Source organism: Miniopterus natalensis, chromosome 9 (genome assembly GCF_054644295.1).
Source record: "Miniopterus natalensis isolate mMinNat1 chromosome 9, mMinNat1.hap1, whole genome shotgun sequence".
In the NCBI taxonomy this organism is placed as follows: Eukaryota; Metazoa; Chordata; class Mammalia; order Chiroptera; family Miniopteridae; genus Miniopterus; species Miniopterus natalensis.
The window spans coordinates 30,669,700-30,695,528 of record NC_142089.1 but is presented as its reverse complement, the minus strand read 5'-3'; the positions used below and the strand labels follow the sequence as shown (position 1 = coordinate 30,695,528).

Here is a 25,829-nt window from a genome sequence, read left to right as displayed (position 1 = left end):
ACTGTCACAGACTGAAGGAGACCAAATTCAACGTAGAATCCTAGCTTGGATTCTAGAATAGAAAAAAGAACATTAGTGGAAAAACTGATGAAATCTGAATAAAGACTTTAGTTTAATTAATAGTACTGCATTCAAGTTAATTTTTTAGTTTTTATATTTGTACCATGATTGTGCAATATGTTAACATTAAGGAAAGTTGGGCATATGGAATACTCTGTGCTATTTTTGCAACTCTGCTATAAATTTAATGTTATTTCAAATTAAATGAGTTAAAAATGAGAAATAATACCATATATTATTCAGGGGTACAAATATGCATTGAAAATCTAGAAGCATACATAGGAATTAAAAACACCAAATTCATGATAGTAAATATGTCTGGATGCTGAGGGAGGGGAAGAAAGGATTAGACAACCGTGGAAGAGTATATATCGGATTCAATTTTATTGGTAATGTTTTATTTCTTAACTGAGTCATGGGAATACAAGTATTCATTATATTATTTTCTATAATTTTTTAAAATGATGTGTATTTGTCACTGTTTAACACATTAGAACATTTAAAAATATATATCTTTATTGATTTCAGAGAGCAGAAGGGAGAGGGAGAGAGAGAGACAGAACCATCAGTGATGAGAGTCATTGATTGGCTGTCTCCTGCACGCCCCCTACTGAGGATCAAGCCTGCAACCTGGGCATGTGCCCCAATGGGAATCGAACTGTGATCTCCTGGATCATATGTCACTGCTCAACCCCTAAGCCACGACAGCCAGGCTATTTTTTATAATTTTAAAAATATATCTGAAATATTTCATTAAAAATGGAATATATAGTTGAATGCCAAAATGAACATTTGTGATAAAGTCTTACCTTATTTCCTTGCACAGATTTGCCACTGAACACGAGCCAGAGCTTGAGTCACCCTCCCCTTACTCGGGCCTTTGACTTAAGGCCAGAAAGGTGAGTTGGGGACAGATTGTAAAGGACCTTGAATGCTTGCACTTTATCCTGAGAATAATGAGAAGCTGTTAAAAGATTTTTAGCAGGGGAGGGATGTGGTCAGATTCGTGTTTTAAGAATATGACTCTGTCTACAATAGAGAAGGAATTGAATGGGGGTTGAGAATAGAAGCAAAGAGATAAACTGGGAGGCTGTTGCAAAAGCCCAAAGGTGAAGACAGTATATGAGGCCTAAACCAGGGCAATGGTGGTGGGGATAGTGAGACGAAAAAGATTAATAATAATAATAATAAAACACAAACAAACAAAAAACTAAGAAGGAAACAGGAGCAACAAGATTTCGATAGTGATTGCATAGTGATTGGAGACTCAAGGAAGATGCCTCTGAACTTCCTCAGAAATGCTCTATGTACATTTAAATTATTTGGCATTTAGCTATGGTTATTTGGCATTTTGTGTTTTTCTCTTGTCTCCTCAATAGACTGGGAGTTCATTGAGGGCAAGAACTGTCTTTTCTTTGGCTCTTTCACACTACCTACCCCCTTAACTTGTGTCAGAACACACTAGAGAGGTAAGTTGGTAGGAGCTGGAGAGGTGCTGAGTAAGATGATCTGGGGCCAGGAGTAGTAATACTCGGATGGATGGGCCAGGCTGTTGAGGAAAGGTAAATCCTGGAGCTATCTGTATAGGGCAAGCCTCTGAAGAACCAGAAAGGGGAACCTGGAATAAGAGATGAGTTGAAGGCTGGTATAGGAAAAGTAAGTTCAGGAGCAGATTTTGACAGCAAGGAGGGGATCACTAGAAGTGGTTCAAGAGCAGAGGGAAAAGAGTGGTGCGCTCAGAGGTCCATGTACATTTTCTTGGATAGGCATTGTTCTTCAACTGTTTGCAGGGCGACAACCCTGATTCTTAATGGTGCCTGGGAAATGCTTCTAATACTAAGTGGTGATTCACTGGTTTGATTTAATTAGTCCCAATCTTTCAGAGCACCATACAGAGCCTCCTGAAAGCTGGGACACCAAAGTTATACTAAAAACAAATAATAACACTTTATTCACTTATTTGGTAACTTATTCCAAATAATTTTTATTGAGCATCTGTTAAATTGCAGGCTCTGTTCCAAGTGTTGAATTATGAAACTTATGATCTACTGAAGAGACAATGATAAAGTATTACAAGTGTGATAAATGACACAAATGAGGAATATAGAGTAACATAGGACCATATAATAGGGAAGTCTAAACTTGTCTTTGGGTTGGGGAAAGCTCCCTTAAGAAGTAATGTTGAATCCAAAATCTGAAGGATGAGCAGGAGTTAACTAGATGAAGAGCGGAGGAAATGAGTGGGAAGAGATAGTGGGAATAGTGCTGGCATGTGGGAAGGTCCAGAGGCTTTAAGGAGCCAAATTTTGTTCAGGAAACTGAAAGGTATGTATTGGCTGGAGCACAGAGTATGGGACATAAGACAGAACTGAGAGGCTGCCAGAGGTCAGCTCATTTAAGACTTTATGGGCACGTTGGAGTATTCACAGATCCTCTCCTTGGGACTGGCTTTTTTCTGGGTACTGGGGAGACATAGACTTAAATCGGGCTTTAAAGTACTTTAACCCCAGGCCTTAAATAGCTCATCAGGTGGGGTAGAAACACTGTGACAATGGTAGTGCAGCTTGATACATATGATGGTAGAGATAAGAAGAGATTTTCATGAAGATTCACAGGAGAGGTACTTAAGGAATACAATTATTTCATCACATTGCCTTTTATGTTATTTCATACTGAGTTCAAACTCATATTAGATCACTCAATTATAGGACTAAGTTTAGATTAATGTTATTTATTTATTTTTAAAATATATCTTTATTGATTTCAGAGAGAGGAAGGGAGAGGGAGAGAGGGAGATAGAAACATCAATGATGAGAGAATCATTGATGAGCTGCCTCCTGCACGCCCCAGACTGGGGACTGAGCCGGCAACCAGGCATGTGCCCTGACCAGTAATCGAACCACAATCTCCTGGATCCTAGGTCAATGCTCAACCACGGAGCCATGCCCAGTCTGGCAGATTAATGTTCTTTTTAGACACATGTAAAAATGGTTTAGCCACTTAGGCAATCAAACAATTTCTATATAATTCTTACTTATGACCTCTATACTACATCTTCCTTTCGTTTTCACAACCTTTCACTCATCCTTTAAGACTCTATTGAATTGTCCCCCTCCCATTTAACTCCAGGTACAGTTAGAAATTTCCTCCTCTGTGCCCCTAGAAGACTCTGACACACATATGACCTATTATAACATTTATCACAGTGTACTGTAACTTTATTTTCCTGTATCCCCACTAGGCCTTTTCTCCCCCTGCACTAGGCTTCTTAAGCATAGAGAGTTTGTCTTGCTTATCCTTCGATCAATCATTCACCAAATATTTACCAAACACCTACTATGTGCTGCTCATTAGGCTAGGTGCTGCTGATTTAATGATAACCCAGAGAAGACTCGCTCCTTGCTCTCAGAGCTTATAGTCTAGTGCAGAAGGCAGATGAGTAAATGGGCAAGAACAATATGACAAATGCTACGATAAGAAAAGTATAAAGTGCCATGGGGAGCCCAGAGCAGGGGCACCCAAACTTACTTCAGGGGATAATGGGAGGCTTTCAGAGGGAAGTAATTTAAGCTGAGAGCTGAAGGATAAGCATGAGTTAGCCGGGCAAAGTGGCAGTCGTGGATCCATTGCTGAGAGAGAGCTCAACACATTCAGAAACTGAGAGAAGTTCACAGAGAACTGGAGTTTTCGGACAGGTAGTAGAGACTGGGGAAGAGGGCAGAGGTGTGGAGGGGGTGGGGAGCAATTACAGATAGGTGTTTATCATGATGATGTACACATAGAAAGCACTATGTAAATATTTGTTGGATGAATGAATGAACCATTCCAAAAGTTGAGGAAGTAAGACCTTTGGGAAAGGCAAGTGGGTTTGTGATTCTTCCCTTGTTTTTTGGGAAGCATTGTAGTGTGTCGGTTAAAAGCCTTGTCTCTGATACCAGCTGCTTAGATTTGAATCCTGGCAGGCTTTGACAATTAGTAGCTAAGGTGGCCCTGGACAGATTCCATCACTTTTTGTATGTGTGTCTGTGCGTGTGCGCGCGTGTGTGTCTGTGAGATTTACCTTATCTGTAAGTTAGAGATAATAATAATACTTCGTAAGATTACTGTCAAGATTAAAAGCGTTAATATATTGTAAAGCATTGGAACAGAGCCTAGAACTAAGCACTGTGTGATTGCTCTTATTATTTCTCCATTCATCAAAACACTTATTGAGGGCCAAGTACTGTGCCAGGTGCTATGAAAATAAGACGTGGCTCCAGCCATGGAGGAGGACCATACAATCTGGTGGGGGAGAAGATTCACAGATCTGCAATTACAGCACAATACGATCAAGTGAGGTGATAGTGGTAAGTGTTACAGAACTGAAGAAGAGAGAGTGACTTACTCTCTCCGAAGAAGCCAACGGAAGCTATGGAGAGAAGGATGCATCTAAGTTGGGTGACAGTTTGCCGGCAAAGAAAGGCAATAGGGTTTATCAGGCCAAAGAAGCACCATGTTGCAAAGGCTTAGTAGGTTGCAAGCCTAAGGCATGTTTAGCAAATGCCACATGGTACTAGAGCATTTTTACAGGATCTTTGGTAGGCACTTTTATAAGTTATTTCTTTTATTTTTTATAAGAACTATTATCAGTGTGGCCACTCTGTGTAATACTCGTTTAGTACCTACTGTTGCAGGTACATTATATATATTAATTCACTTAATCCTTATGATGATTGTGTGAAATAGGTACTATTCCTATTCCCATTTTACAGATGAAGAAATCGAGGCCAAAAGGTAAAGTATCTCATTCAGAGTAATACAGCTAGGAAGTGGCAGAGCCAAAGCTCAAACCTGCGTTCTGACTCCAGATTTTTGCTCTTAACCACTATCCTGTTCTGTGCCCCCCAACTCCCACCTACTAGCTGTTGTTTTTGATCTGCTATTGACACAGAAACTAAATACCTAAACTTGTTGGAACTGCATGGGAAATAAGTGTTGAGAGTCTTACCCTGGCCAGTTTCGCTGAGTGGTTAGAGCATCTGCCTGTGGACTGAAGGGTCCCTGGTTCAATTCCTGCCAAGGGCACATACCTCGGTAGCAGGCTCCATCCTCGGCCCAGTTGGGGCGCACAAAGGAGGCAACCAATCTTGTCATAACTATAAGTATGCTTATATACTTGTGCTTTCATGTATCTTAACAGAGAGGAGAAAATATGGGCACAGTATAATTCAGACTGTCTTGGACTTTATGATAAAGATAAATAACAGAAGGAAGTCATACTTGGGTTTAGAGGGATAACAGTGCTCTACTAAGAGTATTCCTTGGTGAAAGCTATCTTCTGTATGAAAAAGGCTGGATGTTGTGTGTGCCATTTGGAGAGAGTAAAAAAGTCCAGGGGAGAGAAGTTTGGGGACAAAATAGAGAGAGGCTGTTCCTAGTGAAGGTCAGCTGTGTCCCCTTTGAAGAGGAGGAAAGAGATGAAAGTTTGAGAGAACCAGGACAGGGGTGGGGTGGGGGTAAGGTGGGGTGGGGGGTGGGGAGGAAGAGAGAGAATAGCATTAAAAGCAGCTTAGAGGAAAACTTACAAGATGGACTCAGGAGGGTGAGAAACAGCTAGGGGAGAACAAGAGCAGAAAAGAAAGTGAGAGTGAGAATGCAGTGAGGGAAGCTAGAGCAAGTGTGCATGCTTGGACAAGAGAGAGACAAAGGGAAAGCTGCAAGTTTCTCTCAAGGTTGTATAGTCTGGAAACCACAGAGGGGTGCTGGGAGAGCTCTAAGGCCAGGAAAGGATTCTGGAACTGGACCAAGGGCAGTCCAAACCGAAAGGAAGGAAGGGAGGAAGGGAGGGAAGGAGGGAGGGAGGAAAGGTCATACTATCTGCTAGAACTGGTAATCCCTCCATGGATCCCTTAGAGACTCCCCTCCAAAGCTATAAGTTGAGTAACATTCTCTGGGGAACTTTGGAGACCCAGCAAGATGTTTTGTTGATGTTGCCTAACATTAAGGAAATCACTTTGTAAAATATCGTTGGCTTGCAAGGTGGGAGTACTTAGCTGTTGAACAGGTATGTTTCTCAGGTTCTTAGGGGACTTAAAAGTAAATAAAGTGTGGCTAATCCCCCCTTCTCAAATCTGGGACTTGTATGCTACCAGCCAGTGTTTATTTTTTGAAGGAAAATACATTTGTAATTAATATAGCCTTTGCTCAGAAATTCTGAGAAGCCTATTATTTTTAAAGCTTGAAAATGTTTAGTTGGTTTTCTATCCCACATAATAGTGGAAGTGGAATTTAGGACAAACCTTTTAAAAATCAATTTGGCAGTACATATCAGGAACCTTTTAAATTTTCACAGTACTCGATGTAGAAATCCCACATCTGAGAATTTTCTCTGAGGGAATAACCTTATAGTGCTTTATATATTTATGCAAAAATCATTATTTATAATAGTAAAAAGTTAAGTGCCCAGTTTAATTAAATGCCTAACAATAATGGACTGGTTAAGCAAACTCTGGCACCTTCTCTTATGTAATATTTTGCAGCTTCTAAAACTACATTTACAAATAATTCTTGATGATGTGGTCAAATACTTACAAAACATTAAGTAAAAAATTATACACAAAGTGTGATTACAACTATGTTAAAATACATTTAAAAAAAAGACTGGAAAGAAATATGCCAAAACGTTGTTTAGATTGATGATCTTAAGATAGTGAGGTTGTGGTCTATTGTTATTGCTATTTTATTCTTTGTGTTTTCCTATATTTTTCAGATTTTCAACAAAGTGCATGTAATGCTATTATAATCAGGAAAAAAGTGTTTAGTTTTAAATGTCTGAAAAATCAGAGAACTAAATGTTTATAAACATAAAAGTAATTTAGTCAAAAATAATTTTACAAAATATTTGGAAGTTATAAAAAACATGCTAAAGGAAATAAAACAAAGTTGTTAAAGGAATAAAATAAACCATTTAAAAATATTAATTTTTAATTTTTATTTTATTAAAAAGAAAACTCAACCTGTGAAAATACATGGCGCTATGAGGACTATATAACAACGTGAGAAATGCTTATGATTTAATGTTAAATGAAAACAGGCCAAAATAATTAATTACAACTTTTCAGCCCAGCATTTTAAACACCTACACTCAGCCTCACAATATACAGTAGGCAAGTTCTTGAACCTCCCCGCCCTTTGTATTTTTGCCCTTTGCTTCCTCATTTTAGACATGTATTTCTGATTTGGCTTGCTTTTTGGATTCTACCTTGCTCCTGCTCAGAGATTACTTTTGGTTATGCCTCTCCGTATCTGACTCCCGTCACTCTCCTATCAGCCAGTTGCTTTATCTTGAATTACTATAAAAATAAAGACAAAGAAAAAGACTGGTAAGAAATCCAGTATACCAAAATGCTAATAGTCCTGTGGTGGGACTATAGGTAGTTTTTGCCAATTTTCTTTAGGCTTGAAATATTGCAATGTGGTTGTTTGGTTTATAACAAAAAATATTTAAAATTTGAATTAAAGTCACTTGCCAAGTGCTTTCACAGGTAACCAATGAATTCTCCTCCCTTTTGTGATTTCCAAGGATGAATATAAAATTAATATCCCTTCAGCCAAGGTCTGTAATCCTGGCTGTGTTAGAGAAACTGTTCTCCATCTTTCTTTCTCCAAGCAGATCCTGCGCAGACAAAACGGAGATATCAGCATATACTTCTCCTACTTCAGAACTTGAGATGCTCCCCCAACGCCTGCAGAATCAAGTCCAAGGTCTTTAATATGGCTCCCAAGACCCTTCATATCTTTTGCCATCCTACCTCTCTAACTTTGTCTCCAAGTACTCTGCTAACCTTTTTCTTTCTTATCCAGTGTTATATCAGACTACTTGCCATTCTTTAGCACATGTAAACTTTTTTCACTTTTTTATTGATGTATAACACTCATATAGTAAGTAGTTTAAAACTTTAGTGTACAACCCAGTGGCTGTTCACGTATGTATCAAGATCTAGAACATTTCTAGAACTCTAGAATGTTTCCCTTACCCCTTGCCAGTCCATATTTATATTCCCACCCAGAAATGACCACTATTTTGATTTCTATCAACAAAGATTAGTTTTGCCTGTTCTTGAATTTTTAAAAATGGAAACACACTGCCCTGGCTGGTGGGTCAGTTGGTTGGAACATCATCCCATACACCAAAAGGTTTCAGGTTCGATTCCCAGTCAGGGTATATACCTAGGCTGAGGGTTCAATCCCCAGTTGGGGTACATAGGGAAGGCAACCGATGGATGTTCCTCTCCCTCTCTCTCTCTCTAAAAAAAAAAATCGATAAAAAAACATATCCTCAGGTGAGGATTAAAAAAAAAAGAAGAAACACTATATGTATTCTTTAAAACACACACTACATTTTTATGTTTCCTCTGCCTGAGAATAGGAATGTTAAATATCTGTCATGTTCTAGTGCTCTCCCATTCTGCATCCATGGCAGGAATTACTAATTCATCATTCTTATTGTGTCTAGATTTAGCTTTAGGCTTTATTTGTTTGTTTGTTTATTTATTTATTTATTTTAAATTCTTACCCAAGGATATGCTTTCATTGATTCTAGAGAGAGAGGAAAGGAGAAGGAGGGAGGGGGAGAGAGAGAGAGAGCGAAAGAGAGAGAGAGAAACATCAATTGGTTGCCTCCCACACAAGCCCAACCCAGGATCAAACCCGCAACCTGGGTATGTGCCCTGACCTGGAACAGAACCCAAAATCCTTCATTACACAGGATGACTCTCCAACCAACTGAGCCACAACGGCCAGGGCTAGGCTCTTTTTCTAAACTGCGCACCAGCCATTACTAGTTGTTCAGAGTTGGCACTAATGAAAGCTCCCCGGACAAGAATGACCTCTTCTACATGAGATTCTTCATTTCTACCATGTACAACACTTTTTTTTTTTTAAATTTTTATTTTTGTTTAAAGTATTACAGATGTCCCTTTTTCTCCCCAATGACTCATTCCCCCCCGTTCTTTCCCCCCCCCAGTGTACAACACATTTAATAAGTCATTTGAGTCTTGTTGATTCAATCATTGTAACATCTCTCCAGTCTGTCCTTTTTTCCATTCCCACTGCGTCTGCTTATTTCAAGCTATCATAATCTCTCACCTGATTTTCTACAACAATCCCTTGCTGTTTTGCTTGCCTTCACCTTTGGCTCCTCTATTCTTTTCTACACACTGCTGATTAATCTTTTAAAATATCTAAATATACTACATCAGGCCTTAAAACCCTTTCTGGTTAAGCCCAAGTGCTTAGCGCTATATTGCAGGCCTCATCTCTGCAGTATCATCTTCTGTACTCTGCCAACGAGTCTGCCAACTACGCACTTGCAGGTTCCTGAAACATGCCCTGCCCTTTTTCTCCTCTATGTCCTAATGCTCTTCCTATCCTCTAGTTGTCTGAGACTCATTCACCCTTCAAGGATAGTTCAAGAATATTTATTATCCAAACTTTTATTGATCGTTCTTTCCCTAACGAATGATTATTCTCTCCCAGGCAAAATTAATTAACCCTTATTTGTGTCCGAATCATACTTTATACAGATCCTTATTATGGCAACTATCATGTTGTATTATTATCTATTTACATTTCTGAGAGTTCCTTGAGGAAAGAGAGTTTTGCAACTCCAGAGCTCATCAGAGTGCATGACATTTTTTTTTTTTACTTTAAAAAATTGCAGTAAAACACACATAACATAAAATTTACTATCTTTACCATTTTAAGTGTACAGGTTGGTAGTATTAAGCACATTCATATTGTTGTGCAACCATCACCACCATCCATCTTCAGAACTCTTTTTATGTTGCAAAACCAAAACTCTGTACTTATTAAACAATAACTCCTCATTTTTCCCTCCCCTCAGCCCCTGGCAACCACCATTCTACTTCCTGTCTATGAATTCTATTACTATAAGTACCTCGTATAATTAGAATCATACAGTATTTGTCCTTTGTGACTGGCTTATTTCATTTAGGACAATGTCTTCAAGGTTCATCCATGTTGTAGCCTATGCCAGAATTTTCTTTCTTTTTAAGGCTAAATAATATTCCACTGTATGTATATGTCACATTTTGCTTATCCATCCATCAATGGACACTTGAATTACTTTTACTTTTTAGTTATTGTGAAGAGTGCTGTTATGAATGTGGGTGTACAAATATTTCTTTGAAACCCTGCTTTCAGTTCTGTTGAGTATATGCCCAGAAGTGTAACTGCTGGATCACATGGTAATTCTATGTTTAATATTTTGAGGAACCACTATACTGTTTTCCATAGTGGCTGAATCATTTTACATTCCCATCAACAGTGCACGAGGGTTCCGATTTCTGCACATCCTCAACAACGCTTGTTATTTTCTAGTTTAAAAAATTTACTTTTTTTATAATAGCCATCCAGATGGGTGTGAGATGGTATCTCATAGTAGTTTTGATTTGCGTTTCCCTGATGGTTGGTAAGGTTGAGCATCTCTTGATGTACTTATTGGTCGTTTGTATATCTTCTTTGGAGAAATGTATATTCAAGCCCTTTGCCCATTTTTTAATCAGTTTTTTGTTGTTGTTGTTATTGAGTTTTCGTCCTCTCTATACTCTGGATATTAATCCCCTTTAAAATATATGGTTTGCAAATATTTTCTCCCATTCTGTGAGTTGCCTTTTTACTCTGTTGATACTGTTTTTTAAGGACAGAATTTTCATGAAGTCCAATTGTCTATATATTATTTTGTTTGCCTGTGCCTTTGATATCATATCTAAGAAATCATTGCAGAATCCAATGTTGTGAAGTTTTTGCCCTGTGTTTTCTTCTAAGCATTTTATTATTTTAGGTTTTACACTATAGGTCATGAATCCCTTGAGTTAATTTTTGTATTTGGTGTTAGGTAAAGGTCCAACTTCATTCTTTTGCATGTGGATATCCAGTTTTCCCAGAACCTTTTGTTGAAAAGACTGTCTTTTCCCCATTGAATGGCCTTAGCACCTTTGTTGAACATAATTTAGCCATGTACACAAGGGCTTATTTCTGGACAGAGTACATGACATTTTATAGGATACAAAGATGAATCAGAGTACAGACTGTCCTAACACCCTAGAATTGGTTGTAGAGAAACTGTTAGAATGGAATTGGATCTCATTTTTGTTTTAGAGGGAAAAAGGAGAGACAATCTGATTTAGAGGAAGGTAAAACAGCTGACTTAAAAAGGAGTTCATGTCAGAATTACAGACCTTTAGACATATTTCCTGCCCTAGTTAATCTAGTTCACATCCTTATTTTTATATATGAAGAAAAAGAGGTCTGGTGTTACTTTTGAGGTCAGAATCACCCCCTCCCCCCAAAAAAATTAAATAATAAATAGACATATAGAAGACAGGTTTAATCATCTCTCTGTCTTGCTTGCAAATGTTCTGTGATTGCCCAGTAACTACAGAATAAAAACCAGCTTTTAAAAATGTCATACATGGCTCTTATGCTGTGGTCCTAGTGTACCTTTATAGTATCATCTCCTGCCATATATCTATTTTCTTGATATATGCAACAGTATATGAACTCTAATGTTCTTTCTACTCTCAGATTTTATTCACATAAAAAAAGTCACCTTATGCTTGGCTGGCATGGCTCAGCAGTTAAGTGTCGACCTATGATCCAGGAGATGGAGGTTCCATTTCCAGTCAGGGCACATGCCCAGGTTGTGGGCTCGATCCCCAGTGGGGGGCATGCAGGAAGCAGTCAATCAATGACTCTGTCATCATTGATGTTTCTATCTCTCTCTCCCCTTCTCCCTTCCTTTCTCTGAAACCAATAAAAATATATATATATTTAAAAGTCACTTAAAAAAAAAAGACTAATGTTTCATGGAAGTAAGCTAAAGGGTGTGGCTGTACTTTAAAATTTCACACAGAATCCTCAGAACAAATTAAATAGAATCAATGGGTAGCAAGTGCACACATGTCTAAGGGCATGTGTTGAATGTTTACTATGTAATAGGTATTTAACATATTTTAGTTTACTTAAGATGCAAAATGTCAAAAAGAAATAGACCCTTTACACTATTCTTGAGGTGAGCATATACCTTAGGAACTTTGGTATTGTATACTATTTGTAAGAATCATAGAATTTTTAAACTTTGAACAGATTGTCTGCTTTCTAGACAATGTAGAGTGCCAACAAGCAATTTCTAGGTACATTCTGTGTGTCAGGATTGTTCTGGGTGCTGGAATACAAAGGTGAAGAAGGCATTGTTAGGATCACATCATGGAGGTGACACACTCTTTTTGACTTGAGCTTGTCATCAGCTACTGTCTATAAAAGGTTACCAACTACTGAAGTCTCTCTCCTTGAAGAAATCAAGTATATGGGGAAAAAAGGAGGTTCAGAAAAAAATCTTTAGCTGATCTGATCATATCTCTTGCTTACATATGTTCAGCGACTCCCCATTAACCTACAGGATAAAGCCTGTTTCTTTCAAATAGCATAGATGGCCCTTTATGATTTGTTCCCTTTATAATCTACCAGTAGATTTACTTGGTTTGGGCACACTTTTTGAGATACCTTTCTTGTTCTGATTTAATTTACCCACCACATCGCCTTTTTATCCAGTATCATTATTTTTGGACTAGGTTTTCCTATCACCGAGGAAGAGAATAGAATATGAATACTGATCCACTGGGAAATTATATTTCCCATTAGATGTGATGAAATACTATCTTTGATTCAAGCAATTTTCACCTGAGTTTGGATGAAATTGAGTTCCCAGAACTTCTGTGAAAGGCTAAATTTGGAAACTTAACCACAATCATGAGGTCTTTCTTGCAAGTATCAGATATAAGTCCTCAGTGTATTTTTACAAAGCAGTCAGACATTTGCCATTTTATTTCTCAGTAAGCTGTTTGTGATTCAATGGAAAGAACTGAGTCACACAGGACTGGTATTCTAGTCCTGCCTGTGATTTACTGTATGACCCTGGCCAGTAATTAAGCCTCTTATGCCCAAAGTTTCCTTATTCTTTAAAAAACTAATACTCGCTCTATAACACACTTTGTTATGATAATTTCCGAATCAACATGTAGGTACTATAAGGAATACAAATATAAGTATTTATGCTCAGGTTTATAATCTAATTGGGCCAGACTTATAAAAAAGAAACATGTAGGTTTTCAGAAAATGTAGTTATTTCTTGGAGGGAGGGGTGATCAGGAAGATTTCATAAATGATGCAGGAGTTGAGCTGGTTCTTGAGGAATAGGAAAGGTGGTAGAAGAGCATTATCTGGAAGGGATGAGAGCAGAGAGGCACTGGGATTCTCAGTCTGGCTCAGCTTTTGTTTCCAGACCCATTATCTTCTGCACACTTCAGACTAAATTATGTTCTCTGAATTACATACATGTGTCTGGCACATAGCAGGCAAGCCTCCAAGGTCCAACTTCTACCTCTTCCCATTAAAACCTCATTGAAGTGGCATTTATCACACTCTCCTCTGTATTAGCCCAGCCTTTGTTCATATGACCTATTGCTTTTTATTGTAGCTCAGCAGAACCACCTTCCTTGCTCAATGGTGAACTTTTGGTGACAGGAATCTGGTTTGTATCCCTAGTCACCTAACTCAATGCTTTGCTCTTAAATAATCAGGAAATTTTTATTCAATTGAGCTTGCTCCAAGGACAGATATCACTCACTAAAGTGAAGGGCATGTTGGTATCATCTTAATATCTCTATAGGTTTTAACTTTTGTGTCCTGTTGTTTTCCTTACATCATCCTTGTGAAGTAATTTTTTTACATTAAAAACTTATGATGAGGAAATTCAGAGGGTGCATTTGCCCAAAGTTAAGCAGCTGATAAGTGTTGAAACTAGGCAGAGCTCTTTTGACTTGAAATCCATTACTCTATGCAGTATTTTGGGGCCTTGTGTCATCGGACAGGTTGGAGTAAAATGCACTTAAGCTCAGAACTCTAGTTCCTCATTTGTAAACAGGAACAACAGTTTGGACTTCATGGGGTTGTGGTAAGCATTAAAAGATGAAATATTGTAAAGTCCCTACTAAAATGCTTAGCACTTAGTGGGCAATGCTTGGTCCCTTCTCACCAAGCCTCCGATTCACAGGGGTATAAACAAGTACATGAGGTATCCAGTTCTGGGGTATAGTGGGAAGAAGCAGATAGACTACGCAGAAAGGAATGTCCTTCTCTCTTACAGGTTCGTCTCTGGCTCATATAAAAAAAATTATAAGGCAGTATCTTGTAAATACCTAAGGTTTAGCATGCCTTGCTGCCCCCACCCCCTATCCTTGTCATATCCTTGTCCTGCCTAGCATTTGTCAAATGCAACAATCCTAGTTGTGTGAATTGTCCAGCTTTGAGGCCAGAGGTTGGTTGAATAATCTCTAAGGCTGGGGTCCTAAAAAAAACCTAGCCCAAACCATAAATTCTCTTGGATTGTGACTTTAAATAACTGTGTGGAGGGTCCTAACATATTAAAAGCAAGAGGGATAGGGAAGGGGCCCATGGATGGAAGTTGATTCCAAACCCACGTGAAACTAAATAAATGATTCCTAAAATCTTTTTCCGGGGCACGCTCTTGAGATTTCTCTTAAGTCCTAACTCCTGAATTAGCTGCCTTTTATAAATAAATGGATTCAGCTTTGGTGTGCTAGTGGCAAAAGTAAGTGGCGGGGGAGGGGTCGCCTCCGATTCCTCGGGTTAGCTTCCCGCCAGCGCTCACAAGGCCGCGCCCGCCGCCGAGGGTCCGCGAAGGCGCGGGCCGCGCCGGGCGGGTCAGTGAGTGAGGCCACAGGGTGCACGTCCGAGGTCGCGTTTCCGTCTCCAAGGGGACCACTCTCTGACTGAGGCGCGGGGCTGGCTTTCGGGCATTTCTTCTCCCTTGGGGGCCTCGGCAGCGCTGCCCGCAGCCCAGAGCTAGATCGGAGAGGCGCGGCAGCGCCCGCGACCCCCGCCCCTCAGGCGCGCCGGCATCCTAGCGCCGCTCCCTCGTGGGGCCCGGGCGGCGAGCCGGACCTCCGGACCCCCGCTCGTTGGCCCCGCCCCTCCTCGCGAGCCCCCAGTGACTTCGACCCTCCCGGGGCGCTAGAGTGCCCCGCCTCCTCGTCGCGGGCTAACGAGTGTCCTCCCGCGCCCGTCGCTTTCCTCAGCGTGAGTGTGAGCGCACTGCCCTCTCACCTCCACCTCCTCCCCATTGTTTCCAGCCGCCACAACTAGCCCCCGAACGTAGCCCCTCCCCCCGCTGGCGTTTACTCCCCCACCGTCCAGGTTTCACTGGTGCCCAGGTGCCCCCAGAGCCAAGGGGGGAGGCACCCCTGAACTCTTTCCCCTGCGTGTCATCTCCAGAGTTCCCCCGGCGCCGATCTCCTACCCCCCCTCCCCCCGGGCAGGACTCCATTCAGGATTCCGTCTCTCTCTCCCCTCCCCCCTCTCCCCCCTCTCCCCCAGCTCCCCTACAGCCTCCTCCCTTCAGCGGGTCCTCCTCTTTCTCTCTCCGTCTCCCCCTCCCTCTCTCTCCCCCTCCCCCCCTTCCCCCCCCACAATGCAGTTCGCGGCGCGGCGCGGCGGACATGGCGGTGGAGTTCTGAGCTCTTCGAGTCCCAGCCTCCAGCGGCGGCGGCGACGGCGGCGGCGGCGGCTGCAGCCGCAGCGGGAGGCGGAGGAGGAGCGGGAGCCACTGAGATGAGGAGGCGCCGCGCGCGCCTGTAGCTCGCAGGTACGGAGGTTCCGGCCGCGGCGAAGCACCGGGCGCCGAGGGGGTGTGCTCGGGGAAGGCCGGGCCGCCCCCTGTTCGCCCTGAGGTGCCGTGCCTCGCAGGTGTCGGCGGCCTGGTTAGAGCGCGTCTCAGCTTCTCCTTTGGGGCCTGACACTTCTTTCTTTGCCGGAATGGGCTTCGGGTTTCCCAGGGGAAGGCAGAGATAAGGGAGGTAGGGGCGGCGGCCTGAGCGGCCTGAGCGGCCTGAGGAGGACATTGGGGCGCTTTGGGGCCAAACTCCACTGAGAGGCTGGGGGCTCTCGGCCCTGGGCCGAAACCTGTAGACCTGGGGGACGGATTTTGAGTTAACGGAATTGGCGTGAGCATTTTCTTGGGTCCAATACGATTCCCTTTTCTTTCACCTCTGCTTAGATACAGACACAGATATATATATATAACAAATACAGGCATATAATACATCATAAATATTTTCTCTGGGCTATCCCTTGTTGGGAGAAAGCAGAAATGTGTGTGGATTTCGTTTCTTGCTCGCCCGCCTTCTCTCCTACCTCCGCCCCCCCCCCCCCCAGTGGAATGGTGGTAATGAACGCTTTTGACGTGGAAAACTGTGAGATTCTTATTTGTAAACAGACAGCCCTCACCGAGTGTATTGCACGCCTCCATGAGAGATTTCAGGTCCTTTTGGTGTCCGGATTGCAAAAGAATGAGATATTTAGACCTGAAAGAAGCACATTACCGGGACTTCAGGTCGTACCTGAATGGGATGAATTACTGTTATTTTAACAACGTTGATGAAACATTTTCTTTGCAGAAGATTTTTATAAAATCTTCAATCAGATGAATTTTGTACCTTGCACGAGATCTTAGTTTCCGTATACCATGTTTCTTCATTTTGATGTATTTTGACGTTCCATTCATTTTGTGATCTTCTTAGAGTCCAGAAATGCAATTCGAATTGTGTATTGTTGGCATCCAGTAATTAATTAGCTGGAGCGGATCAGATTACCTTTTGTTTCCAAAGACACCCCCCCCCCTCCCGTCTTGTAGTAGTGAAATGTATAATACTTGGTGAAACGGAACGTATCCTGTTTCCGTTTTTAAAGTAATGTTAGCTCATAAAATTGGATAATCCCAATCGGATATTGTAATTTAGAGAGAATGTCACACCAAGGTGGCGAATTGTGGGATGGCTTTTTAAAAACTTGACTTTCTTTTGGTTAGTGTCAGCATATTTTGTATTTGAGTCAATTGTATGCCAAAGTTTTCTTTAGGCTCAAAACCCTTGTATGTCTCCTTAGAAATTGCTGCACTACACTGCATCCTAGTACTCATTAGTCAAAACTTGTAAAATTATGAAATATCCATTCATTTACAAAGCTGTGCTTAAGATAATAAATTCACTAGTGTTTTGTGTGCTCTAATGCTCTCATAAACAAAATTTAACGATGGCTTCTTAAAAACGGTATACATGCTTTGGGGCCCTGGCTGGGTAGCTGAGTTGGTTAGAGCATCATCCCAATATGCTAAAGTTTTCCTGTTGATCCTCGGTCAGAGTACATACTAGAAGCAACCAATGAATGCATAAATAAGTGGAACAACAAATCGATGTTTCTCTCTCGCTCTGGCTCTCAAACCAATAAACAAACAAAAAAACCATATACTTTAGGGAAGATAAGAATTTTAAGTTATGTTTTAAAAATATACTTAATATAAACAAAAGAAAGTTGTTTTTAAAGAGAACTCATTTATATAAATTTTCCTGCTGTTAGCAATATTTCATTTGACTAGTGTGGAAAATGAAAAAATAAACCTTCCTTGAAATAATACAGTATTGGAAGTGAAAGTTATTTACATTTAATATTTTAAGTCTAGCAAATATCTAATACTAAAAGAAAATTGAAGTCTTTTCATTGTCTTTGGTCAAGTTGTAAGTAATACAGATGGATAAGTTAACAAGATGTTATGCACAAAAATTTAGTTTAATTTTGTAAAGCCTAAATCACACCTAGAAGTACATTTATTTTTAGACAATTTAGCTAGGACAGTACAGTGTCTACATTATAATTTTAGACCCATTAAAATACAAATTTATGATTGTAATTATAAATATTTCTGATTAATAAAAAACTGTTTAAAGATAATTTTTATTCTCAGAGCAGATTTATTTTAGTAAGTAATTAGAGAACTTTTTTTGACCTCGAAGTTAACCTTGACATGCATAATAAGCACCATTAATTATTATGTGTTCTTTATAAAATGTAAAATCAGGATCTGTGGGTAGAGAAAGGTGTTTGAATTTATTTTCTACAGAAAGTTTCTGGTTTCAGGGAAACAGTAAGACTTATCATTAAATTTTGTTTATCCTTAAAAAAATCAGATCAGTTTGATATAACAATTCAGTGTGATGTATTACTTTCTAAAGTGAACAAGTGCTTGAATTTATCAAATAATGCTACAAAATTCAATTACAGTTATTACTGTAGATTGAATTATGCTCTAAAAAAAGAACAGTTCTAGAAAGACCTAAAACAGGCAAGGGAAAAGGACACTGTAGTTTAAAGCTGGATATGTAAACATTGTTCTTAATTTTAGACAAATTAGGATTGTTTACACTAAACTAAGTTTTAATTATAGAGTCCTAGATAATTGCATAATTTGGGGAAATGTTTAAAAACCAGCATAATGTCTCCAAGTGTTTATTACAATCCAAAAAGAAGAAAAGGTATATAAATGCAAAGATGAACAGTTTAGATTTTTCCCCCCCTTAAATGAGAGATTTAATTTGTGTGATGTGTTACATCTTCTAAATTGTTTTCATATCAAATTATCTCATTGAATGTCCATAATTATCTTGTGAGTTAAAGGGGGAGAGAAAAGGGAACTAACACTTATTTGAGTACCTATTTTGTTCCAGGCATTGTGTTAGACATTTAGGTTTATGTTTTTTCCCCCACTTGTTCAGTATAACAACTCTATGAAACCTGTTTTGTAGATGATGAATGTCTGACTCAGAGGTTAAGTAGTTTGCTGAAGATCATAGAGTTAGAAAGATTGGAAGCAGCTCTATGTGCTGTTACTATAATATGGGCCATGTTACTTCTCAGATGTGTCAGGTATTCTCTTAATTTTAGAGGAGAAACTGCTTATGGTTGCTCATTCATTCATTTAATCATTTCATCAAATATTTATACTTCATGCTAGATGCTTTTAGGTTTTAGAGATACAGAATTATTGACAGTCTCTCCTTTCAGGGAACTCAGTCTACATATAATACAGATAAATTACAACACCCTAGATAAGTGATTTTCAACCTTTATTAATCTCATGGTACATATAAACTAATTAGTAAAATTGCTGTTCTAACCAAAAAATATAGGTATAATTTTGATTCATTCACACTGGATGGCTATTGTGTTGGCTGTTGTCATTTTTTTATTTGACTGTCTGAGGGAAAAGAGGTCAGTCCTCCTAACTAAATAGGTACTGCATGTTTAAAAAATTATTGCAGCACATGGGTTGAAAAATCACTGCCCTAGATTATGGGAGTTCAGAGAGAAGAAGCCGGCATTTGAGGGATGAATAGGAGTTTGCTGGGTGGAGAAGGGAATATACTGGAGGTCATTCCGGAGCTAAGGAATAACATGCAAAGATAATAAGTTGTTATGGAGCTTGGTGTGTAGGAAAGAGTGAGAAATTCAGTGTGTCAAGAATTGAGGATTTATGATAGAGCAGTGAGAAATGGTTTGAAGTAGCAGATTGCGAAAGTTATTGTGTATGTTAAATTAAGGCATTTGGTTTTTTATATTGTAAATTGAGATCATCAAGTGAGGTAGTGGTTGAGCTGTGATCAAAGATGTGTGTTCTGACTCCTAGTTTAGTATTTCTTTCTCCTTGGTTTCTTACCAACAGCTTTTACCTGTTTTCGGTGGATAGTCAGACCATCTTTTTCATGCCACTTTCCTCTCTTCTCTGTAGTTACTGTATTCCAGACTGTTTTTTTGAGAATTCTGTCATCCAAATCTTATTGTCTAAGAATATCTTACATGGTTCTTTTGAGATAAAAATTCCTTTGGGAGAAATCACCTTGTTTTAGTTACTCAGAAAGTTTTTTCACTCTTTGGCCTGGTTTGGTTGACTACTTTTTAGTTTAATACTAGAAAGCAGTAGGATAAGGCATTGGGGAGTGTGAGCTGGAAAGAAGGAGAAACATTCATACAAGCTCAACGTTCATCAGTAAAGATGAGCGAAGTCCTAATCTGTACACAAAGTAGCCTGTACTATCAAAAATAGATAGGTATGTTTGTAAGCACACAGTAGTCTGGTAGTTTTAAATGGATATTTGATTTACAATGCCAGTAGATAATTTACTGCATAGTTATTTTGTGCTAATTTCTTTCTAAAAATGTTAGAAGCATTAACTTAGTCCTCACAATAACCTTTTTTGTGTTGTCTCTATTTACAGATGAGGAAAGTAGGTGTAGAAGGGTTAAGTACCTTGGACAAGATCTCACAGCTAGTTTGGATTTGAATTCCAGGTGTCTGAGTCTAGATTCAGAGCTCTTAATCATTATATTGTGTTGCACTTCAATTTTAGGTTGTCAAAATTTAGAAAGCAGAGGGTGTTAAATTCATTATAAGCACATAGATTGTCAAAAAATATTTTTCAAGAACCTAAAGTATGATTTGTACATAATGAAATCTGATTGCATTTTTGTCAGTCTGTAATTATTTAAACTACAGCTATACACTGTAGTTTAAATAATTATCATTAAAATTGATCAGTCATTAAGTATTTAAGCTCCATTCTTGTACTGGGTGTTAGTTTAGGCCAGTGGTATTCAAACTATGTTTGGGAACTTCTTGGGGGGTCTCTGAGTCACAACTGTTTTCATAGTAATAATAAGACAATATTTGCCTTTTCCCCTCGCCTCTCATCTGGAATGTAGAGTAATGCCTACACAATATGTGAAAACATTGCTTGGGTGGCTAATGGAAAGTGTAATAGTATCTTTCTGTCTCTTTTTCTTTGAGATATAGTTTACAATATCATACAACTCACCCTTCTAAAATATATAGTTCAGTGTATATTCGTAAGGTTATGTAATCATCACTACTATCTAATTCAGAACATTTTCTTTTTTCTTTATTTTTTCTTTATTTATTTTTAATATATCTTTATTGATTTCAGAGAGAGGAAAGGAGAGGGAGAGAGAGAGAGAGAAACATCAATGATGAGAGAGTCATTGATTGATGCCTAGCCCGCACCCAGGGCATATGCCCAGACTGAGAATCGAACCCCAGTCGCCTGGATCCTAGGTCGGTGCTCAACCGCTGAGCCACACCCACTGTGCCATTTTCTTTTTTAAAAAAATTGAATTTATTGGGGTGACATTGGTAAATAAAATTATATAGGTTTCAGGTGTACAGTTTTTTAATACATCATCTGTATATTGTATTGTGTGTTCACCACCCCAAGTCAAGTCTCCTTCCATCATCATTTATGCCCCCTATAACCTCTTCTACCTCCTCCCATCCCCCTTTCCCTGTGGTAATCACCATACTGTTGTCTATGAGGATTTTTTTTCTTAAGCCCTTCACCTTTTTCACCCAGCCCTCCCTTCAGACAGCTGTCAGTCTGATAATTCCAGAACATTTTCATCTTCCCAAGAAGAAATCCTGTCCCCATTGGAATCGCTCCTTTGCACCCCCTCCCCCAAGCCTTAGGCAGTCACTAAGTTAGTTTCTGTCTATAGATTTGTCTATTTTGGCAGTGTGGCTTTTTATTACTGGCTTCTTTTACTAAACATAATGTTTTTATGTTTTGTGCATATTGTATTACGTATTAGCACTTAATTCCTTTTTATGGCCAAATAATATTACGTTCTATGGGATGTATTCTATAGTGTTAACCACATTTTGTTTATCCATTCATCATTTGATAAGACATTTGGGTTGTTTCCACTCTGGTGGTTATAAATTATATTGCTATGAATATTCATGTAAAAGTTTTTATGTAGAAGTATGCTTTCATTTCTCTTGAATATATACCCAGGAATGGGATTGATGAATGTTTCGATACATTTATGTTTTCCCTTATGAGAACCTGCTAACCTATTTATCAAGAGGATGTACCAGTTTCTATTCTGACTAGTAAGGTATGAGGGTTCTAATTTTTCCACATCCTTACCAACACTTGTTATTATCCAGCTTTTAAATTATAGCCATCCTGCCTGGCCAGAGTGGCTCAGTGGTTAGAGTGTTGGTCCGCACACTGCAGAATCATGGGTTCAATTCCCAGTTCAGTCAAGGGCATGCACCTGGGTTGTAGGTTTGATCCCTGCTGGTTTGGGGCCTGATGAGCTGCATAAGGGTGGCAACCAGTCAATGTGTCTCTTTCACTTTGATGTCTCCCTCTCTCTTCCTCCTCTGTTCTCCTCCCTCCCTCCCTTCCACTCTAAAAATCAGTGGAAAAAATGGCCTAAGGTGAGGATTAACAACAATTACAGCCATCCTAGCAGGTGAAGTGGTATCTCATTGTGGTTTTGATTTGCATTTTCCTAATGATATTGACACCTCTTTATATGCCTGTTGGCCACTTGTGTATCTTTTTTGTTTTAAAGATTTTTTAAAATTGACTTAAAAAAATCAATTAAAATTTTTAATTGATTTAGAGAAGAGAGGAAGGGAGAGGGAGAGAGAGAAAAAAGCACTGATGTGAGAGTAAACATTGGTCAGCTGCCTCCTGAACGCCTCCTACCAGGGATTGGGCCTGTAACCTGAGCATGTGCTCTAACTGGAATTGAACCTGCAACCTTTCAGTGCACGAGAACTATGCCCAACCAACTGAGCCACACCAGGCAGACACCATTTGTCTATCTTACTTGGAGATGTGTTTATTCACCATCCTTTGCCCATTTAAAAATTTGGGTTATTTGTCTTTTTATTGTTGAGTTGTAAGAATTCTTTATATGTTTCGGATACTAGATCCTTATTAGGTATTTCATTTGCAAAACTGTCCTTCCATTATGTGGGTGTTTTTTTTTTTCCATTTAAAAAAATTGTAAAATATACATAACAAAATTTACCATTTTAACCATTTTTAAGTGCACATTCAGGGACATTAGGTACATTCACATTGTTGTGCAGCCATCACCATCATCCATCTTCAGAACTTTTTTCCCCCCAACCAGAACTCTGTACCCATCAAGCAGTAACTCTCCATTTCCTTCTCTCCTAAATCCCTAGTAACTACCATTCTACTTTCTATGAATTTTACTACTCTCTATATAATTAGAGTCATATAATACTTATCCCTTTTCTGAGTGGCTTATTCCATTTAGCAGAATGTCTTCAAGGTCCTTCCATGTTGTAGCATGTGCCAGAAACTTCTTCCTTTTTAAGGCTGAATGAGTAATATTCTGTTGTATGTATATACTACATTTTGTTTATCCATTCATCTGTTGGTAAACACTTTGGTTGCTTCCACTTTTTGGCTATTGTAAATAAGGCTGCTCTGGACATGGGCATATAAATATCTGTTCAAGTCTCTGTTTTCAGTTCTTTGGGTATATCCCTAGAAGTGGAATTGCTGGATCATATGGGTAAATCTACATTTAATTTTTTTGAGGAACTGCTATATTGTTCTTTTCATTTTCTTTAGTATGTATTTGAAGTGCTTATGTTTTCAATTTTGATAAAGTCCAATTTAGCTATTTTGTTTTTGGTTGCTTATGCTTTGGGAGCCATATCTAAGAAATGATTGCCTAATCCTAGATTACAAAGATTTACAACTATGTTTCCTTCTAACATTTTTAGAGTTTTAGCTTTTATTTTATTTTATTATTTTTATTATTGTATTTAATATAATTGATTTTTTTTTTTTTTTTTTTTTAGAGAGGAAAGGGAGAGGGAGAGAAACATCATTGTAAGATTGAAACATCAGTTGGCTGCCTCCTGCATGCCCCCTGCTGGGGATTGAGCTTAAAACCTGGGCATGTGCCCTGATCAGGAATTGAACTGGCCTGGCCGCCTTTTGGTTCACGGGACAATGCCCAACCAATTGAGCCACACCAGCCAGGGCTATAGTTTTAGCTTTTACATCTAGTCCTTTGATCCATTTTGAGTTAATTTTTGTATGTGGTGTGAGGTAGAGATCCAACTTCATTCTTTTTTTTTAATCCTCACCCAAGGATACATTTTTATTGATTTTAGAGACAGACAGAGAGAGAGAGAGAGGGGCAAATATTGATTGGTTCCCCCGGGAATCGAACCTGTAGCCTTTTGTTATAAGGGATGACTTTCCAACCAACTGAGCCACCCAGCCAGCGGTCAACTTTATTCTTTTGCATGAGGCTATCCAGTTGTCCCAGCACCATTTATTGATACAACTATTCTTTCCTTTGTTGAATAATTTTGGTATCCTTGTTGAAAAGCAATTGACCATAAATGTCTGTTTATTTCTTGAGTCTCAATTGATTCTGGATTTTCCATTCACCTCTACATCCAGCCTTATGCCAGTACCACCAGGTCTTGATTACTGTAGCTTTGTAGTAATTTTTGAAATCTAAAAGTGTGAATCCTTCAGTTTGTTCTTTTGCAAGATTATTTTGGCTATTAAGCGTCCCTTCCAATTTGATAAGAATTTTAGGATGTTTGTCAGTTTCTGCCCCCCCCCCCAAAAAAAGGCAGCCAGAATTTTGAAAGAAATTGTGATGAATTTGACAGTCAATTTGGGGAGTATTGTCATCTTAATATCAAGTTTTTCAATCCATGAATATGAGATATTTTTCTGTGTACTTTCATTTCCTTTAAATAGGACTTCACCTATTTATTTCAACAATGTTTTGTAGTTTTCAGTGTACAAATCTTACACTTCTTTTGTTAAATTTATTGCTAAATATTTTCTCTTTTTGATGCTATTGTAAATGGAATTGTTTTCTTAATTTTATTTTTGGATTATTCATTGCTAATGTGTAGAAATATGACTGATTTTTTTATGTTGATCTTGGATAGCAACCTTGCTGGACTCATTTATTCGCTCTAATAGTTTTTTATGGATTCCTTAGGATTTTTTATATATAAGATCACGTCATCAGCAAATATAGTTTTACTTCTTCCTTTCCAATCTGGTTGCCTTTTATTTCTTATAATTATCTAATTTCCCTGGTTAGTACAATGTTGAATAAAAGTGAAAACAGCAGACATCTTTGTCTTTTTTTGTGCTCTTAGAGGGGAAAACGTTTAGTCTTTCACCATTAAGTAAAATGTCACTTGTGGGTTTTCTTAGTAGATGCCCTTTGTCAGGTTGAGAAAGTTATTTTCTATTCCTAGTTTGTTGAGTGTTTTTATTATAAAAGGGTGTTAGATTTTATCAAATGCCTTTTTGTTCTGTTGAGATGACTATGTGATTTTTGTTCTTTAGTCTATTAATATGCTGTATTACATCAATTGATTTTCATATGTTGAGCCAACCTTGCATTCCTGGAATAGATACCCCTTGTTCCTGGCATATAATCCTTTTGTTGCTGAATTTGGTTTGCTAGTTTTTTTTTTGAGGATTTTTACATGTATATTCATAAGAGACATTAGTCATCTTTTTTGTGATGTCCTGTCTGATTTTGGTATTAGGGTAATACTGGCCTCATAGAATAAGTAAAAATATAGTCTTGTATTTGAGAAATTTCTTGGTTTTAAAATCTAATGACATAAATATCAATAGCTATAACCCACACAAACAAAAGTTCTTTGGATACTTGGTTATTTTTAAGAGTATAAATATATCCTGAGATCAGAAAGTTTGAGAACTACTGGTTTAGGCTAAGAGACATGCTCTAGCGCTTACACATGGGACCAAAAATTGGGTCTTGTGTTTTGTGTTAGTCATAAACCAGTCCCATTTTTGTCATTTTAGGCAAGTAATAAACTCAGGGTGCCTCATTAATGTATAAAATGGAAACACGACAGGACTGTTAATTTTGCAGATGTGTAAAGATAAGTGAATGGGCATACTAGACATACAGTAGCTGATGATGAGTCATAAAAAAAT

At 38.7% G+C, this 25,829-nt stretch overlaps 1 protein-coding gene across 7 annotated transcripts in view; it reads left to right on the top strand.

Moving 5' to 3' along the window:
- TUT4 (terminal uridylyl transferase 4) overlaps nt 1-25,829 on the top strand; it is a 151,419-nt gene that overhangs the window by 36,482 nt on the left and 89,108 nt on the right. For 6 of the 7 annotated variants that reach the window (XM_087820437.1, XM_087820436.1, XM_087820434.1 and 3 more), the window contains exon 1: nt 15,707-15,784. The gene's annotated coding sequence lies outside the window, so the exon portion shown is untranslated. Of the gene's footprint in view, nt 1-886; nt 960-15,706; nt 15,785-25,829 lie in introns of those variants that run through there. The other variant, XM_087820435.1, reaches the window with a different exon arrangement.